We start from the raw sequence: 5,714 nt of genomic DNA, 5'->3' as shown, positions 1-5,714 counted from the left end.
ATTTAGTTGCACATCATTTTAAAATCTTGCACTTAGATGCACATCACTATCATTATCATACATCTCATTTTCAAGATACATCTCACGGCATTATCATTATCATACATATCATTTTAAAGATACATCATCATCATAGAAACATCATATCAATGAATAAATCATCATCCATAAACTTATCACATGTGGATCAGGAAAATTGGTGCCATATATATATATATATATATATAAAAAATGGCCAGAATATACAAGAGATGTCATGTCTATTAGAATACAACAAAATGATAAAAATGCAATGGAGACAAGTCTCTCAGGTATGACTATCTCCTAAGGGTGATGGTCTCGTAAAAGATGTCTCTGCACCTGGATCTCCACCAGTAGGATCACAACGGGGAGGCCCTGTAACCCCTCTTCTCTATGTCCTCGAATGAGTCTGAATGGATCGACTAGATGCCACCACAACATAACTAGGAGCTCTATGATCTCTAGGGACCACCTCCTCATATAAGCGCCTATAGTACTCATCCTCCTTGGCTGAGTACTGCATCTCTCTTAGTGTGTCTCTCATCGGGGTACTGACTACCAATCTCTCCAAACTATTTGCATGAGCCTTTGCTCAACCTAGGCACTCTCTCTTTGTATCTCGCTCTGCTATGATCTACACAATCTGATGCTACTAAGCTAATACCTACATCTACAGCTCCTACACTATAACATGCAACACTCAGATATGGGAATCCTATCGATGTGATGGTAACCTGATATGTACTGGTACCTGATGCTCTGCAAAAAGGATTAGAAAATCTGTTTGATGGCAACACACACAAGAGCACAAGAAACAAACATTAGTGTTAGCAACAAAAGATTATCCTAAACAGGCATATCAAGAGAGTTATTAAGCATGAAATAGAAAACATATAAACATAGAATAAAATAGCTAATCAAGATGCTCATAGTTGCTCCTCCCTTGTTCCTCTCCTCTCCAAGTCCCAAATGAGTGTAGCTCTCAGCTTTTAGCACTAGCCATGGATGTCATATGGAGATTCAAGATGGTCGAATATGATAAGCAAATACTATGCAAGAGTAGATAGTGATGCTATGAAAAAGCTCTATGCTAATGCCAATATAACAACAATACTCTAAATGCTTCCTTTTGCTTGAGGAGAAGGGTTCTATTTATAGAAGAAATGGGGAAATGAAGGGTTAAGATTGAATGGTTTAATCAAGGGCCAAGTTTGAAAGTTGGGGATCCATGTGCACAATTGGCACCAATAAAATGGTGACAAGTGTCAACATAGGATTGGGTTGAGAGAAGAGGTTGGAGGCATTAAAGGCCTGAGAAGACCTCATGGTTATCTAGAGGCTAAGGGTCAAGTCCAAATTAAGATTACCCACTGGATTAAGAGTTAATCCAAGGATAAACCTTTGTGCAAATGTTTAATAGATAATCATGGTCAAAGCATTAATGGCCTGATGAGACCTTTGGGTTGGGTAGAGGTTGAGTCAAAACAAATGTTTTATCCATGTGGGAGGGTTTGAGGTAACCATTAATGGTTATTGGAGACTTTGGGGATTAAGTGGTTGAAGGTTGAAAGCCTTCAATGGTTATCAAAGACTTTGAGCCATTTAGTGGTTGAAGGTTGAAAGCCTTTAATGGTTATCAAAGACTTTGAGGTTTTGAGAAGTGACTTCCCTTTTGCTTAGCAATGTGACAAAGTTTAGAGAAGGGGTTAGGTTATTTAGAAGTGATTAGAAAATTCTAGAAGGGGTTTAGGCATGCAAGTGGATTTTGTAGGAAAATGCAAGTGGGAAAAATTTTGGTATTTTCAATTAAAATAAAATCATTTATTTCAATTAAATGGTGTAATTTGCATTTGGATAAATATTCAAATAAATATTAATTTATTTAAATGAGAAAAATGAAGATAAAGCATTAAAATGCTTGAAGACTTTGAGGGAAACCATTAAAGGCTTGAAGACTTTAAGGAAAACCATTAAAGTCTTAAGAAGACTATAGAAGGAAGCCATCAAGTTTGAAGACTTTAAAGCCATCAAGTTTGAATACTTTAAGGGAAACCATTAAAGGTTTCAAGTGGGTGAGGATAAATAGGATTTTAAATAAATAATTTATTTAAAATAATTGTGCAACTTGCTTTTGTAGGAAAATACAAGTGGGTGGAGGATAAAGGTGATTTTAAATAAATTATTTATTTAAAATAATTGTGCAACTTGCTTTTGTAGGAAAATGCAAGTGGGTAGAGGATAAAGGTGATTTAAATAAATGTTAATTTATTTAAATGTGAGAGGTGGGATTTTGGGGGATTTAAATAAATATTAATTTATTTAAATGTGAAAGAATATTTAATTAAATAAGTATGATTTATTTATTTAATTAATGGTCTAAATTTGGTTAAGTGAATTAAATCAAATAAATTGAATAATTTATTTAATTAATAGGAGAAGAGGGTTAAGATGAATTAATTAAATATTAATTTAATTAATTATTAATTGATGGTTAAATAATCAAATAAATACTAAGTATTCATTTAATTAAGTGGACAGATTTATGTGACTACATTTGCCCCTCTTTGAGACGGTGCGGTTTATCGCGTCGTTTCAAAGAAAGAAAAATAGGTGTGAAGAAATGCCCTATAAAATGTAAATTTAATGGGTGGTATGCCCCCTCGAGAGATGGGCCAATTTTTTTTGAAAAATCGGGCGATCTCTCGAAAAAGAATGAAAAGTGGAGGGGAGGTAGAATAGAAGAAATTAGAACTAATGATGAAAGAATGGGAGAAAATGGAGTGAATATGAAGAAACAACAAGCCAGCGAGTACCCTGAGGTCATGTAGGAGATAAATAGCAGATGTAGTGTGGGGTTTGGATTGATGCGATACAACTGATCAAAATTGGTTGGACAATCTGGTGCAATCGGTTTAATTACCCCAGTCAAGTCAAAGCGTGACAGTTGATGTCAGTTGGCGGCTTGGACATGATAAAGTCTGAGTAAGTGAATCAAAGTGACCTGACGGTGACTTAGACAATTGATGTAATTGCCCGATGAAGTCAAGGTATATGAAGCAAAATACTCGTTGAGACGTAGACAATTGATGTAATTTTCTATTGGATTGTGTTTGATTGGTTGATCAATTGATATGTATGTGTGTGTGATGGATGGTTGTGGGGAATCATGGTAGCCCCGTTGAGACTAGGTCATTATGATAAATGCCTATTGTAGTCTAGGTTTGCCATAATCGATTACCTGTTGAGACCCGAAGATACTTGATCAGAGTATCTGTTGATAGTCTAGGTGTGTGGGAGTCGATGTATCTGTGTAGACAGAGTAACTGGCTTAATTTTTTTTGGATGAGTGAGGATGGGAAGCGATGAAGGGATTAGGATGATGTTGATGATCAAGATAGGGAGGGTGAGGGGGGATTCGATGTTAGATAGAAGAAATGGAGGACCTATTACATTCCTATGGAAGAAGAGGAAAATAGAGTATCCATTGTCATTACTATGTATGAATGATATGCAGCTATTTATGAATGTATGGATGGATGGAATGCAACGGAATGCAATATATACAAATGAGATGGAATGATGATCCATGGTGCTTTATTTTTCATTATTGAGCTTTAAAATGTTGTAAGAAAATACAAGCAACTTGACATAATGATTCAAGATGACCTGAGTATTCCTTACATGGATTTTGATATAGCAAGTTAATACAAGCAACTTGATATAATGGATCAAGTTGACCTGAGTATTGCTTACAGAACAAACAAGGATTATCTCCTTTCATGCATGACTTGGATCATCCTCCTTCATCTTAGGCTGATCATATCCTGAGACAATTGCATACCGTAATAAGAGATAAAACCTTTATCCAGTTTGGATGAGGTAGGAGGAACCAAAGAAAGAGAATTGTACCTGCAAACAAACATTATATACATAAAGAATAAAGAATATAGATCCTTGGTAATGGTTCATGCTCATATGGTCGAGGTATACATTGTAGTCAGCAAGCTGTAGTGATCTATGACTGTATTTTGCATAAGATCACGTAGCTTAGTGTAAAGCGGAAAATCGCGGTCGAACCCTAGTTGGTCTCCCCTCTTCTAACTCCAAGGAGAGAGAAGGGAGGTCCGCTAGGATTCGATGGGTTTTCACTTAGGGGGAAGACTTTACATTCAAAAGAGGGGTTGAAACTCATAAGATTCAATCCCACACGATGTAAGATTGGATGCTAAATGAATTTCAAGGGTTTGGAAAGCAAAGCTACCCTCTTTTGTAAAGAATGTTGATTAAGGAAATTAAGCTAAGGATGCATAGAAAGTCATAAAGATTCCCTTATAAACTGAGTTCGGGTTATAGGATGAAGCTGCGGACCTGGAATTAGCAGTAAAATGTCGATACAGCGCTGTCCTGCAAATTTGAGCAAAAGTTGTCGGGACGATGGCGCCCGGCGCCACGGTCCTCCGAAAAATCCGCGAAACGAAGGGGGATCTGTTCGTCTCTGCACAAGGATTCCAGATCTTCAATTTCAGCCGCATACCTACAACCTACACACAGAAAAGCGAAGATGATTGGGGGGTTAGGGATTAGGGGTTTGCCTTTAGGTCAAACCCCGGTTTTGGAATTAACCAAGAAATGAGCAAGAGCTGTAAATGTAAATGACTGTAAAACAAGTACTAATACCTTGTTCTAAGGATGTTTGTATCCTTATGTGCGAAGGTTTAGATGTTGTATGTTGTAGCATGTAGTATATGATCTCCTCTTCAATGGTTGAATCCTTGTCTTGAATGCAACACTTAGCCTTGAATGGAGACTTGAAATGATCAATTGCTTGAAAGAATGCTTGAATGCCTGAATGCTTGAGTATAGTTTCCACGCCTTTTCCATCATATCGAATGAAAGAGGAAAATGTCATTTATATACTTGTCAATTAGGGCTGATAGACTGATTTTCCCGACCTTAGGCCGACCAGGGAATGTAATTTTCCAAATTGCAATCAAAAAGACCCGAGCCTCTTAGGAGACCGGGCCCAAAATAGGACCCAGGGACCAGGGCGCTGGGCGCCATGGTCCTGGAGGACCAGGGCGCTGGGCGCTCTGGTCCCACCTCCCGGGGCAGCAGGGTGCAAGGAGGTTCAGGCCAGGGTGCATGAAAAATGCAGTTTTCAGTGTCGTGAGCAAGTTTTGGGGTCTCCATTCAGGTTGCGTGTTGCGTCGCCATCGTGAAGACCGAAATGCAGTCGAAATTGCAAGTGTCACAATTTTAGGACGCTACATTTAGCCCCCACTTTAGCGGGAGTATGTATGCTCATACTTCCGGTAAAGTACAAGGAAACAACGTTGAAAGACTTTCACCACGTCAAGGAGGCAAGATACACCAAGCCCCTAGTGGACTAAGGATCTTACAACTTCGATTGACAAAGTAAAAGGGAAGATCACGAGGAAGAACCATGACTGTCAGTAGTAAGGTTCCCTCACTATGAGTCATGCAAAAGAAATACCAAAAATCTTCAAGACAAAGCTAAGTTTGCCAAGAAATTTTCAAGTATCTTTGAAAGGATAGACAGGGTGTATGCCCCCCTACGTTAAAGCAATTGCACACGCCTCAATGGGGGTGATTGTTTTAACGTAGTGATACACATAAGAAATGAGAAAGGAAAAGGAGCACGTTATCGCAAGGATTTAGCCCCCAAGTGTGAG

This window comes from Cryptomeria japonica, chromosome 7 (assembly GCF_030272615.1).
Source record: "Cryptomeria japonica chromosome 7, Sugi_1.0, whole genome shotgun sequence".
Lineage (NCBI taxonomy): Eukaryota > Viridiplantae > Streptophyta > Pinopsida > Cupressales > Cupressaceae > Cryptomeria > Cryptomeria japonica.
Note: the sequence above shows the minus strand (reverse complement) of the source record.